Source organism: Ovis canadensis, chromosome 16 (assembly GCF_042477335.2).
Source record: "Ovis canadensis isolate MfBH-ARS-UI-01 breed Bighorn chromosome 16, ARS-UI_OviCan_v2, whole genome shotgun sequence".
In the NCBI taxonomy this organism is placed as follows: Eukaryota; Metazoa; Chordata; class Mammalia; order Artiodactyla; family Bovidae; genus Ovis; species Ovis canadensis.
In genome coordinates, this window is record NC_091260.1 from 84,103,203 (window position 1) to 84,117,604 (window position 14,402).

The following is a 14,402-nucleotide window of genomic DNA, read 5'->3' on the forward strand; positions in this document are numbered from 1 at the left end:
TCTACCCCCAGCCTTCCCGAGAGGGAGCCTGCGAGGGCTGTTCCAGGGAGGACACATCCAGGCCTCCTGAGGACTTCTAGACAGTTGGCTGGTGAAAAGTGAAACGAAAAAGAAGTGAAAATGTTAGTCCATCAGTCGCATCTGAGTCTTGGCACCCCCGTGGACTGTAGCCCACCAGGCCCCTCTGCCAGTGGGTCTCTGCAGGCAAGAGTGCTGGAGTGGGCGTTCCCTTCTGCGGGGGCCTTCCCGACCCAGGGGTTAAACCCACACCTCCTGCATTGCAGAGGGGTTCTTTACCATCTGAGCCACCAGGACAGATGGTCAGAACTGACACTGATTCCCGGGAGCCCAGGACACACGGGGGGCAGTGGGGGACGTTGGACTGGGCAGTGCGGGGGTGGTGGGAGGCAGTGGGCTCTCGTGAGCAGAGCGACGCCCTCCCTCCTCATTCGCTGCCCCCAACCCTCTCCGACAGCTCACCAGCTCTGCCAAGGGCAGGCGGCCCCAAGGCACCCTGCACTGGTCAGATCGCTGTGCGACCCTGCGCACACGACCTCCGGATATGCTTCTGTGTTGGAAGAACTACCCTTAAACCGCCCCCCGGCCCCACCCACGTCCCTTCCCATTGCTGGCCGAGGGGCAGGTTCAGCGGTGACGCACGTCCAGCAGGAATGTCCAGCCCTGGGCACCGGCCATTCCTCCCATCTCGGATGGTCACTGCAGACGCCTCTGCTGAGAACCGGGAGGACATGGGGGCGTCTAAGAGGATAAAAATCACATGTGATGCCCTCCCTGGGAGCAGAATCTGGGCAGAGTTTTCCAGCTGCTTCTTATGCGCATCTTTGCAATTACTTCTCCCTAGCGGTCAACAACACTGACCCCAGAAAGGCAGCAGGGTGGGGGGCCTCCTAGGACCTGCCCGCCTGTCGGGCCATGCCACCCTCTCTGCCCTCCCCAGGTGGGGGCTGGGAGCGAGGCCCACTGCGTCCCTCTGGGCTCCTAAACCCAGTCAGCGGGCAGACCCAGTGACCACCTCCCCCGTAGCAAGCCCCTCTCCCACCGTCCAGTGTCAGGAGGAGCCCCACAGGACCGCGTCTCCTCCTGTGGGAATCCCGCAGCATCTGCCTGACCCTGACCTTCACCACAGCCCCTGCAAAGGCCCAGCAGCCTGGCCGCGTGGGCGTGCGGTGGGGCCAGCCATGTGGGCTCTCCAGGACACCCAGGTGGCCCAGATCGTCCCCGCCATGTTGGAGCCCTCGGTGGTGCTTCTGACTTACTTTCTTGAGCAGCTGGTGTGGGTTTGGGGCTTCGGCCAGGACGGGCTACGTGAAGATGTGATGCCCAGGGTGGGGATGCCAGGCAGGGTCCGTGGTGGCTGTCTTCCTGCCCTCAGGGGGGCCGTGGGCCCAGGGCACCGCTGCGGGAGGGCTCCTGCAGCTGACCCCCGCGTGTCCCACACCAGGGAAATGTCCAGAGTCACACTTGGTCGCTTGGGTTGCCTCTAGGTCTCCAGGAGGCTCTGACTGCAGCACATCTTCAGGGCGTTGGCTGACCTGCCCCGGACTGTCTTCCCAAGGATCTGTGCAGCCAGCCAAGGCCTCCATCCACCACCCCTGGGATCCCCGGGCCACCTCCTTCTCAGGCGCCCTGCACCTCCTCCCTGCCTCTGAACCTCGGTGATGGTGCCGCTCTGAGGACCCTCGTCCATGACACCCCTGCAGAGAGGGGCTCCCCACCTACACCCCCGCTCCCTGCACGTAGATGGACCCCGCCCATTCCCCCCTGCACACTGAGGGACCCGGCCCTCCCAGCAGTGCCCCCACCCCACCCGGGCACTCTAGCTCTGAGCTGCCCTCTCTGCCGCCCGGGGCTGCTCTGGACACAGCTGTCCAGTCCGGCTGCCTGAAGGCAGAGACGGCTCGCAGTCTGTCCTTGGGTAGGACCCTCACAGACAGGCCGGGTCGGGGCAGGGAGGGGTCAGGAGGAGAAACTGGGCAGAAGGGAAGGACCAGCGGGTGCCTGTCGATGCCCACCCAGGGTCTTCCAGCTGGCAGCCTGTGTGACCCTGTGGGCTGATGCACCCAGAACCCCCAGCCCCGCGAGAGCAGAAGAGGGGAAGGAGCCCTTCCTAAGCATACATCCAGCCTCCTGTGAGGGTGTCCGCGCCAGCCTGGGAGCCCTGCCAGGGAGGAAGGAGGACTGAGGGGAGCTGGGTGCCTGCAGAGGGACACAGACGACTCGAGAGGGCGCCCAGGAGGTGCCACCCCCACGTCCCGCGCCCGGCTCCCCAGGCGTAGGGCGAGCATCGCCACCTGCAGCCTGAGGGAGGCGCCTGCAGACACGGCCCTGCCCCCTCAGCCTCCGCCCCCTCCATAGGCCTAGGGTGGACCCCTGGGCCCAGTGCTGCAGGGCAGTTGGATTCCACTGGACCACAATGGACGTTCAGGGCGGACATACCTACGGACCCCGCAATGCCATGGCGTCATCTCCCGGGAGCTGGGCCAGGGGGACGTCAAGGGCACAGCCGTCCTGCACAGGTGCCGTGGCCCCACAGAAAGGAAGATGCATGGCTTGGGACCAGCCGGGGCGGGGCTCACTCTCGGAGACTCAGCTGGCCCTGGACGCGGGGACTGGTCTCCCCCAGCCATCTTCCGTGGAGTCTAGAGCCTTCCTTTCGTGTGGGACGGGGCCCTGCGTTCTGTCCGTCCCAAGGCCCAGGGCTCTGTCGTCCTGAGCGCCCCACACACACACCAGCAGCACCACTCCGAGGAGGTGGCCGGCCAGCCGTGCAGGGGGGCCCTGGTCTGGGTGCAAGCCTGTGAGGACCATGTGGGTGAGCCCCTCAGGACGCCCCCCCCCGAGCGCCCTGGTAGGAGCCCCCTTGGTCCCCCTCATCCCTGCGACCAGAGTCCTCGGGGCCCTGGGCTGGGGGATGGGGACGTGGGTGCTCCCAGGCGCCCTGCAGATGGCCGGTGACGGATGTGGGCAGCAGCCCTGCCCGGGAGATGTCTCACAGAGCCGGACCTCGCAGCCCCACTCCTCGCTCGCGGCTTATCAGGAGAATTCCGGCTTAACGATACAGCTTTAGATAAACAGGGGGTCACAGCGCAGCGACTCGTCTTTTCTTCCTCCCTTTCTAAGCGCCAGAAGCCTTTCTGTCTCAGGCGCTGTTTTCACGAGAGTCGTGTTTATGTCAGAAGGAAGTAAAGGTGGCCCCCACACTCCCAGCTTTTCATCTCTCCTGAGCCTCCCCTCACCCCACCGCAGGCCGTCCACCTCACCAGAGGGTTCTGTTTCAAGGCCCACCCTGTGTCCATGGCACTCGGCTCAGAACCCTGTCCTCTAAGCACCTGCACTGCCTTCCCCTCCCCGGCCCAGAGGAAGCGCACGGCCCAAGCGGTATTTCTAATTTGAACTTTGTTGTGTAATTATGGTGTGAAACATATTATTTTTCCCTTTATTTTCCCCCTCTCGGTTACGGCACATTTTATTGCATAAATAAATTACACATCCCGTACTTCATGCCGCACAGCCCGCACGCCAATTAAGCCCGAGGTTGACACAGCCCAAGCACAATTACGTGTAGTCTGCAGAGTGAAATGGCCGTTTATTTTCTCTGCACTAATAGTACCGTTTAGCTACACGGTGGTGCTGAGTCTGGGCAGGGGCCCTGCAGGAGCGATTTACCGGCTCTGAGTGGGAGGCCTGGCGGCCCGCGGCCTCATGTCCCGGGGGCCGGGGTGCCACACACACGGGACCCCGGACCTGACGAAGCTGCCCTGTGCGCCCGAGGGTGAGCTCTGCAGGGCTGGGTGCGCACGCAGAGGGGAGGCAGCCCCCCATGCTTTCCCCCAGGGGGCAAGCCCGCCCCATAGCCCCCAAGCAGCTCGCTGAGGGGGGCCACCAGTGTGTCCTGCAGAGGAAGACAGGCTGCCCTTCGCCTCATCTCAAGACGTCTCACAGGTGCAGAGAAAGTGCTCCTCCTCAGAGCTGCTCAAACCCTCCACCCCTACACCTTCCCCTCCCAGGACACCCTCTGGGACAGCCTCACGGGAGCCCCGACGTGGAGGAAGAGGGGCCTCCACAGGCTCTGATTAAGTCCCAGGCAGACTGGCCAGTGTCCCCCAGGGCCGAGGAGTCAGAACCGCGGACACTCAGGCAGTGGGAAGGTCCGTCCAAAGGGCAGAACTGGACGGCCCGAGCGCCCTCCCGAGGCCTGGAAGAAGGCAACCTGCCTCCCTCAGGCCAGCCCACCCTGCAGAGTCAATAGGACCTGAGTCGCCCACGGCCCACGGCCGGTCAGGTTGCCCCCGCAGCCCGCCAAGGGTGTCAGCCTTCCCTCGGGGATCCTCTTCCAGGAGAAGACAGCTCTGTATCTCGGGACCGCAGCGAGCGTCTCGGGGTCCCACGGAGGCTGCCCTCCTGCCTGGGAAACACCCACCACACTCAGGACACAACCAGACACCGCCGGCACTGTGGAGGCAGTCTCCTCCAGCTGCCCTTGAGGAGGGGGCTGCCGGTCACTCACCTCTCACGTGACCAGAATCACCCAGCAAGGGTGTTTGGGGGCTGACCCAGGTGGGTGGGTGAGGTCTGGGCAGCGCCTGCCTCAGGACAGGCCTTCGCGGGCAGCCCTGCTCCTTGCCCAGGCCAGCAGGAGGCCCCGCCCGTTCCCCAGCTCCCCACCTGGAGCCCCCCAGTACACTCCACCCGCCAAGGACCGCCCCGATGCTTAGCCCAGCCCAGGCACCACGCCAGCCCTCCAGGCCACGAGCAGGCACGTGTCGGCCAGCCGGCGGTCACTCTGGGCTATCGTCCTCTCCTGCGACTCCTGTGTCTTGGGGACAGGGCCCTCCGTCCACTGGGGCCTTGGGCCTGGCAGAAGCTGTCCAGAGCTGAATCTCACTTTCCAGCTGGGCCATGGGTCGGACGCAGAGCCGGCGGCGGCGTGGGGTCCGCGACAGCAGTGGCCGCCTGGGGGCCCAGCCCTGGTGTGGGGACTGCTCCTCCAAGGGCTCAGCCCGCCAGGGGACCAGCGGACTGTGGGAGGCGCTCAGGGTGCCCACTTGCCTGCAGGGTGAGGGAGGCGGACCACCCTGGAAGGTGGAGGCGAGAGCCCAGCGGAGGTCCTGCCCCCGAGCCCCCCGCTTGCCCGCGGGAGTCGGGAACGAGGAAACGGACCCAGGGGCAGTCCTCCTGGCCCCTCAGAGACCCCAGTGCAGGGTTCCCAGAATGGAGGAAGGGGCTCCGCTGGCCTCAGGGCGGGACAGGGAGACAGGGCGAGTGAGCACATCCCCTCTGCTGTGCCAGCGGGCTCGCGTGTCCCTGGGTCTGCCCCGGCCAGGCTCCCGGGCGGCAGGGCGGGCCTCACCTCCTGAGCACCCTACCTTCCACATGGAGGCATCACTGTGTGGTGTCATGGGTGGGCGTTGTGCTGGGTTCCAGCCTCGCTGAGCAGGTGGGCCTGAGTCTTGGAGAGAACCTATTCCTGATCAACTCAAAGGGAAAATAATCGTGCCAGCCCCGCCCCGTGCCTGGAGCCACCCCCCGGAGCTCTGTGCGGAAACCAGGGGAACTGATTTTATGTCCTGAACTGCCCAGAGGAGGGCAGGGGTGGGGGGCTGCTGTGGGCATCCGTCCTGAGAGGAAGTTCGGGGCCCCGGGGCAGGCCCACGAGAAGCCATGTCTCCCACGGGAAGCCTGGGAGGCAGAGGCAGATGCGAGCGGCAGGGGGAAACTTAAACGCACTTGCTGAGTGACAGAGGCCCCTCCAAGCAGGCACCAGGCTGCAGAGACCGGCTGGCAACACCTGGAGATGGCACAGCCACAGGGGCAGCAGCAGAGCAGGGGTCGCCATGGGGACAGGGCGGGCACCGCGGGGCGGTGCGCAGGGGCCTCCAGTCCAGTCCAGTCGCTCAGTCATGTCCGACCTGCGACCCCATTGATTGCAGCACGCCAGGCCTCCCTGTCCACCACTAACTCCCAGAGTTCACCCAAACCCACGTCCATCGAGTCGATGATGCCACCCAGCCATCTCATCCTCTGTCGTCCCCTTCTCCTCCTGCCCCCAACCTTTCCCAGCATCAGAGTCTTTTCAAATGACTCAACTCTTCGCATGAGGTCGCCAAAGTATTGGAGTTTCAGCTTCAATATCAGTCCTTCCAATGAACACCTAGGACTGATCTCCTTTAGGATGGACTGGTTGGATCTCCTTGCAAGTCCAAGGGACTCTCAAGAGTCTTCTCCAACACCAGAGTCCAGAAGCATCAATTCTTTTGGACTTTAGGCAGTGACAGCGCTCTGTGTGATGCTTTGAGGGGCCTCACGTCCTTACACATTTGTCCAGGCCCGTGGTTCTTGCCTGAAGAATCCCAGGGACAGGGGAATCTGGTGGGCTGCCGTCTATGGGGTCGCACAGAGTCGGACATGACTGAAGCAGCTTAGCAGCAGCAGCAGCAGAGAAGGCAATGGCACCCCACTCCAGTACTCTTGCCTGGAGAATCCCAGGGACGGGGGAGCCTGGTGGGCTGCCATCTATGGTGTCACAGAGTCGGACACGACTGAAGCAACTTAGCAGCAGCAGCAGCAGTCCAAGGCACAGCAGGAGTGGACGCGGTGTGAACTATGACTCGGCACCCTGCGTCGTCGGCTCATCGGTGGTGACGCTGGTCCCAGCCCAGGGCTGGTGACGCAGCAGAGGGGCGGGGCAGTGGGTGGGGCTCTGCACTTCCTGATCATTTTACTGGCAAATCTAAAACTTCTTCAAAAAATAGAGTCTATCAGTTTTTCTTTTTCTAATAAAAAGAAAGGAGAAACAAGGTAGCGTCATCTGATGGAACCCACATTCTCGCTCCTCTTCCTGTAGCGAAGCCCGGTAAAATCAGCTTTCATTAATATTCGGGATTTCTAGTGTCCCATCAGCGTCAGGGAGAAACAGGACTGAGCTCAGGTGGTCCTCGGTCCAGGCGGGTTCTGCGGCCAGCGGGGGTCCACCTGCGCTCCGCATGGGGGTGAACCTCGGCGCCAGGTGGACTGTTCCCGGGCTCTGAGCTGGTTCCTCTGATAGAACTCACTTTCTCCTTCTTCCTCCTGTAACGCAGCCCATTAAATTATCTTTTATTAGATAATGTGTCCCCAGCGGCCTGAGAAGGCCCAGAGGCACCTGAGCCAGGTGCAGAGAGGGAGAGGCCTGCAGGCCCGGACAGGCTGCTGGGGCACTCACATTCCTGTCCCTGCGTCGAGGGCCTTCACTGCTGGGCTCATGCCGGGCTGGCTGGGAGCGAACGTTCCAGCTACGGGGGCCCAGCCCTCCCTTCTCCGGGGGCGGGGGGCAGCCGGGAGGGCCGGCCCTCAGAAGAGGCGGCGGGGCGCCCAGCACCCCCACCCCGGGGTCAGCAGAGCCTCTGGAATGCGCCAGATGGCTGCTGAGGGCCGCCCCCGGCGCGGGTGCCCCAGCGCGTGCCTCCGAGGTCAGGCTCCGCTCCGGACGCTGACGGCTGTCATCTGGCAGCCGCTGGCTCTCGTCTGCAGCAGGCCGCGGCTGCGGGGAGGGCCCCCGAATGCCACAGTGGCAGGGGTCAGATGCGACAGCGGGAGGTGAGGAAAGCTGACCTCGCCGACACGTCCGGCCTTCCAGCTGTCACTGCTGGCACGTCGGAGGCCGAGGGTGAGCGGGCAGAGACGCAGGTCCAGACACAGCGAGCTTCCGGGCAGCTCAGAGCTCCCAAGGCCCGCCCCCCGCCCCCACCACATCCGCTGGGGACTCCAGGAAGGCTGAGCGCGGGCCGCAGAAAGTGGGTGGTATGCACGCATGCGCTCGTGTGTGTGCGCGCACGGTGGAGCCTGCTCTCTAAGAACCGCGTGGCGAGTCCCTCTGTACATACTCCAGCCAGCGGGCTAGTGCGGTGGCTGGTCCCGCCCCGCTCACCGAGGCGGCCTGTGGGGGGCCTCAGGAAGAAAGAGCCAGGTTCGCACAGCAGGGACACGCACGTGTGCACCGGGCGAACTGCAGCTCACGCCACAAAGAGCACCTGGAGCGCCACGCACGGAGCAGCCACACCTGCCGGTGCGCGAGGGGCGTGTCCTGCTCACCCAGTTCGGCACCTGCGCCCAGTGCCCCGGGGGCTCTTTGGCTGGGCTTGAACCTCGTGAGTTTCTCTGCACTAGGGTGCTGCCGCAGCTGAAAAGAAAGCGGGGCGGGGAGGGGAGGCGGGGACCGGGAGACACCGCACTGCGGGCCGCGCACACCCGTCCTGCAGGGCCTCTGACCCGGTGTGGGGGGTGTGCCCCAGGGCGGGCGAGGGCGTGTCCTTTCCCTGTGGGTCCCTCAGCGCCAGGCCCCACGTGAGGCGGGACAGCTTCGGAGGAAGCTGCAGGCCAGGCCACCCTGGAACTCTAGCTTGGGCAGCAAGGCCGGGGAGCTGTGGGTCCCGGAGGGGACGGGGTTACACAGGAGTCAGCCCACCGTGGGCCCCCCTGGACCCTGCGAGGCAGGGAGGTCTGGGGCCTCCTCTCCGAGCACCTTGCTGAGCTGCACATGGCCGAGGGGCTCCAAGCCCCTCGCCCTGGGCTGCAGGGATGCGCCCCATGCTGTCCGGCCTGCCTGTGGTCATTTGTCCCCCTCGAATTGCTGGCTCCTCCTCCCCCGGCACCTGGACTCAGGCATTTAAAGGAACAGGCCCCTCTGTGAGCAGAAGCTCGAGTAACAGCCCCTGGCTCCCTGGCCCCCAAGGAAAGGCTGCCTTCTCACACGACCGGTGGCACAAAGTGTCATCACGAGGGCTTGAGCAGACTCAGGCTGGATCCGTCCAAGAGTTCATTCATAAAGAAACGAGGGTGAAGGGGAAGGGGCGGGAGCCCCCTTTCCTGGCTGACCCTCGAGTCTGCAGCTCGGGTTCAGCATTCTGATGGGGAAGGTCCAGCTGAGTCAGTTCTTTTTCTGAGTCACTGAGAAAAACTCTGGGTCATGCTGTCCAGCCACAGACCCCAGAGTGGACCTCCCAATCCAGACTCTTCAGACCCTGGGTCCCTCTAACACCGGTGTCCTCCCCATGGGGCCTGAGTCACAGCAGCATCCTCCGCCAGCCAAACTCAGTAGGAAAGGGCCTTCCCAAGGGCGCGGCTGTCCTGAGAGCCACTGAGGGCCCGGCTCAGCCCTCACACGGGCCAGGAGCAAACACCAGAAACATGGGAGGGTCAGTGGACTCACCCGTGACGTCCGAGGAGAAAGCTGCCGCCAAGCGTTAAGTTTGGGGGTGGCCTTCAACTGCCCATGTGACCGTCACACCTGCATGCAGCGGTTGGCTCCTCATCAGGGAACAGCCCCCAGAGCCGGCACCCCCAGACACCTCGCAGGGAGCCCCATCCCCACAGGCCAGAGCGGCCCAGGCCCGAGCATTTGACATCAGTGGAAGTGATTCTGTCGGTTTAATTGTTGTTTGTTGGCCAGCTGCTAAGTCATATCCGACTTTTTGCTGCAGTACACCGGGCTTTCCTGTCCTCTATCTCCCGGAGTCTGCTCAAACTCACGTCCATCGAATTGGTGATGCCATCTAACCATCTCATCCTATGTCTCATCCTGCTTTTGCCCTCAGCCTCTCCCAGCATCAGGGTCTTTTCCAGTGAGTCAGTTCTTCACATCAGGTGGCCAAAGTACTGGAGCTTCAGCTTCAGCATCAGCCCTTCCAATAAATATTCAGGGTTGATTTCCTTTAGGATTGACTGGTTTGATCTCCTTGCTGTCCAAGGGACTGTCAAGAGTCTTCTCCAGCACCACAGCTCGAAAACATCAGTTCTTTGGCACTCAGCCTTCTTTATGGTCCAACTCTGACATCCGTACATGACTACTGGAAAAACCATAGCTTTGACTAAATCACCTTGAAGTTATGTGCCACATAACTTATGAATGAGAGCGAACAGCCAGGTCGGAAAAGAGAAATTTCACATGCAAGGAAAGTGGGACATGCCAGACGATTGAGCTGTCCTGGGACAGTTATGAATGAGCTAGAGCGATGCCACCATCTTCTCCAGGAATCTGTGGTGTTAGTCTTCCCTGGGCTTCGAAAACCTCTGCCAAGCTGTGTAAGGAGGGCTACCATGGAGCAGACAGCTCCACGAGGGGGCAGTGCCTGCTGATGGCTTGTCCCTTGTGTTTCCAGAACGTGCTAAGAACCAGCAATGATGGAACTCTGTGTGGAGCCCCGAGTGGGTGATAGACAGGTTGTTAGTCCCAGAACCTCCCAGGCTTCTTACAAAGGTTAGCATGTCACCCGGCAGCTCTGGGCACGTGTGCCCACCACCGTGAATTCAGACCCACCAGGGCTCCCAGTAGAATTCCTCACTCTTAATGTGACTTTCAGAACACCACCCCTCAAACGTAAAGTGTTGCAGCCACTGTGGAAAACGGTACGGAGATTCCTCAACCATATAACCGTTTGGTCTAGTAATCCCACTCCAGGGCCTATATCCTGAGAAAACTCTAGTTCAAAAAGACACACGCACCCCAGTGTTCACCACAGCACTGTTTACAATATTCAAGACGTGGAAGCAAATCAAATGTCCATCAGCAGAGAGATGGACAAAGATGTGGTCTAGAAATACAAAAGGATATTACTCAGCCGTAACAAGGAACAAAATAATAGTTTCAACATCATGGATGGACCTAGAGATTGTTACACTGAACGAAGTCAGAAAGCCAAATGTTATATGATATCATTTATACATGAAATCTAAAAATTAATACAAGTGAACTCATTTACAAAATGGATACCGGCGTACAGACGTAGAGAATGCTGTTCTGGTGGGGGAGGGAGGGGGAGGGAGGGGGAGGGTGGGAGTCGGGGTCAGCAGATGCGGACTCTTATAGACAGGATGGGTGAATTAGGCTCCCCTGGGGCTCAGAGGTAAACAATCTGCCTGCAATTCAGGAGGCCCAGGTTCAGTCCCTGATTGGGAAGACCCCCTGGAGAAGGCAATGGCAGCCCACTCCAGTGTTCTTGCCTGGAAAATCCCACAGACAGAGGAGCCTGGTGGGCTACAGTCCATGGGATCGCAAAGAGTCAGACACGACTGAGCAACTAAGCCACAGCTGTGTTGCAGAGGGAATCCTGTGATAAACCCCAGTGGAAAGGAGCATGAACAAGACTGCTTGTATGTGTTTACCTGAATCAGCTTGCTGTACGACAGAAAAGAGCAACACTGTAAATCAACCGCTGCTGCTGCTGCTGAGTCACGTCAGTCGTGTCCGACCCTGTGCGACCCCATAGACGGCAGCCCACCAGGCTCCCCCGTCCCTGGGATTCTCCAGGCAAGAACACTGGAGTGGGCTGCCATTGCCTTCTCGAGTGCATGAAAGTGAAAAGTGAAAGTGAAGTCACTCAGTCATGTCCGACCCTCAGCAACCCCATGGACTGACTGCAGCCCACCAGGCTCCTCCGTCCATGGGATTTTCCAGGCAAGAGTACCGGAGTGGGGTGCCACCGCCTTCTCCTGTAAATCAACTACACGTCCACAAATCTACTACACGTCCACAACTGTCCGTCTACTAAACGTTGCCTTTTGTATTTAAAGGCAACACAAAAACGCCTCTCAGCAGGCCTTGACTCTCCCAGGAAGACACGCTGATCTTCCCGCTTCTGTGTGCTGAGACCCAAGAATGAGTCTGAGGAAAAGAAACTCAGGCAGGGGCACCAGGGGTGGGGTGTGGGATGTGGACTCAGCAAGGAGGAGCCGGAGCTGGCTCCCAAAGACCCAGCACTCCATGCAGCTCCTGGGGGGCTAGTTTTCCACTGGAATTCAATTTAAAGGCAGGGATTCCCAGAGACAAGGGGCAAAACCAAAGCACCATTTTCAGAGCACATGGCATTGAAATGCGTGCAGCCCGCAGAGGACAGAGCCAGAGTATTTCAGGTTTAGGTCCCGGAATCAGCCGGCTCCTGTGTCCCTGGGTTCGGTCGTAGTCCGGTGAACATTTGGTGTGTGGCTCTTGGGCACTTGCTCTCATGTGTTTCCACCTCCACCCCCAACACACATCCAAGCAGAGACCGTAGGTTTTCGTTTAAAATCCCTCTGGCTCCTGGAATACGGTACTAACTCGGTGGTTTCCATACTACTCCAGGGCTGGTCAACACCTCTGGTCTCTCAGAGCAGCAGCAAACACCTTCCTCAGTTCACCTAAGTTGATTTTTTTGAGCAGAGCTTACAGAATGCATTTTATAGGCTTATACTGTTTAAAAGTACTTTTTCTCCTAATACCAAGATATCAGTTTTTTATGACTTTGGTAAGTTTTTTAGGCTAGAATGGAATTTATAATCTAGAAAACTCCTCTCTGAAAGATCGTGAATCACACCTCTTCCACCCTGAAAAATTACTTTGGCGGCACACGTATAAGGAATGAGTAATGGGGTGTACCTCCTGAAATATCAGCACGGTGCCTTTCTAATGAGATAAAATCCAGCTATGATTCCAGTGAGTAGCCGCGCATCACTCTTCTTATTAAGGGGTAGTTGGGAATTTGCCATGCCACACCAGTGTAGGTTGCTGAATAAAATATGATGCATTTTAGGTGCTTCAGACCGTCTTGAATTCTCGACAGGAAGGTGTCCTTCCCACCTACCACTGCAGCCTCTAAACGCTAAGCTGAGTGTGGACGTCCAGGCGTGGAAACCTTACCCACCAAGAAAAGCATTGCTGAGCACAAACTGTATGGAATCACCCTCCCAACCTTGAAAGTGATCACAGGAAGTAGAAAGCAACCATCGTTTTGGGGGGAAACCCGTTCAAGTCTCGTCTACCCGGCAGATGAACCGGTCAGGCGGCACTTCCGGCGGGAGGGGGCCGTGTGTGGCGTGCGTGAGCGGAGGCTCTGTCGCAGGCGTTCGGGTGCCGCAGGCTGTTTACACACGGGTGGATGCGGAAGCCGCGGTCACGAGAAATGCCTGTGTCTTCCAGACGAAGGAGCCGCCCTTCACCCTTCCAACACTCTTGCTGTTTCCCGGAAGATAAGAGAGCGTGCGTTTAACAAAACCCGCGGGGCTGGCCATCCGCGACGCCGCACGCTGGCCCGCTGCCGCCCACCAGCGGGCTCCTCTCCCCCACAGCGGCCCCTCCCGGGCCCTCGCGGCGCCCTGGGTGAGGCGGCCCGGCCTCCGCTCAGCCCTGGTGCTGACAGAGGTCGTGCCCCGCGTGCCCCAGGGCGCCCTGCGCCCCAGATGACAGCACTCCCCTCTCAGCCTCTCAGGGGGCGGCAGATAACCTGCCCGGAGGCCTTATCAGGGCCCTTCCTGCCCCCTGTCCCTGAGAAGGGCCAGAGCCCGGAGCGCCCGGCCCAGGAGAGCGGAGACTGCGGGTGAGGAGGGGCTGAGCGGCGCCCACAGCCAGCGGCCTCCACGGAGCCCCTCAGCACGGAGCCCCTCAGCATGGAGATTCCCTCAGCACGGAGATTCCCTCAGCACAGAGATTCCCTCAGCACGGAGCCCCCTCAGCACGGAGATTCCCTCAGCACGGAGATTCCCTCAGCACAGAGATTCCCTCAGCACAGAGATTCCCTCAGCACAGAGATTCCCTCAGCACGGAGCCCCCTCAGCACGGAGCCCCCTCAGCATGGAGATTCCCTCACCACGGAGATTCCCTCAGCACAGAGATTCCCTCAGCACGGAGCCCCCTCAGCACGGAGATTCCCTCAGCACGGAGATTCCCTCAGCACAGAGATTCCCTCAGCACGGAGCCCCCTCAGCACAGAGATTCCCTCAGCACAGAGATTCCCTCAGCACAGAGATTCCCTCAGCACAGAGCCCCTCAGCACGGAGCCCCCTCAGCACTGAGCCCCTCACCACAGAGCCCCTCAGCACGGACATTCCCTCAGCACGGAGCCCCCTCAGCAGGCAGATTCCCTCACCACAGAGATTCCCTCAGCACAGAGATTCCCTCAGCACAGAGATTCCCTCAGCACGGAGCCCCTCACCACGGAGCCCCTCACCACGGAGCCCCTCAGCATGGAGCCCCCTCAGCATGGAGATTCCCTCAGCACAGAGATTCCCTCAGCACAGAGATTCCCTCAGCACAGAGATTCCCTCAGCACGGAGCCCCTCACCACGGAGCCCCTCAGCATGGAGCCCCCTCAGCATGGAGATTCCCTCAGCATGGAGATTCCCTCAGCACGGAGCCCCCTCAGCACAGAGCCCCTCAGCACTGAGCCCCTCACCACAGAGCCCCTCAGCACGGACATTCCCTCAGCACGGAGCCCCCTCAGCAGGCAGATTCCCTCACCACAGAGATTCCCTCACCACAGAGATTCCCTCAGCACAGAGATTCCCTCAGCACGGAGCCCCTCACCACGGAGCCCCTCAGCATGGAGCCCCCTCAGCATGGAGATTCCCTCAGCATGGAGATTCCCTCAGCACGG

The 14,402-nt window shown here is 60.9% G+C and overlaps 1 long non-coding RNA gene across 1 annotated transcript; it reads right to left on the minus strand.

Annotated features, from left to right (window-relative positions):
* Positions 1–3,443: 3,443 nt before the first annotated feature.
* On the minus strand, positions 3,444–7,652 carry LOC138421568 (uncharacterized). Its single transcript, XR_011249541.1, has 2 exons — positions 7,223–7,652; positions 3,444–7,089 (listed from the first exon to the last, which is right to left on the minus strand). It is a non-coding gene; the product is annotated as an uncharacterized lncRNA (long non-coding RNA).
* Positions 7,653–14,402: the final 6,750 nt, after the last annotated feature.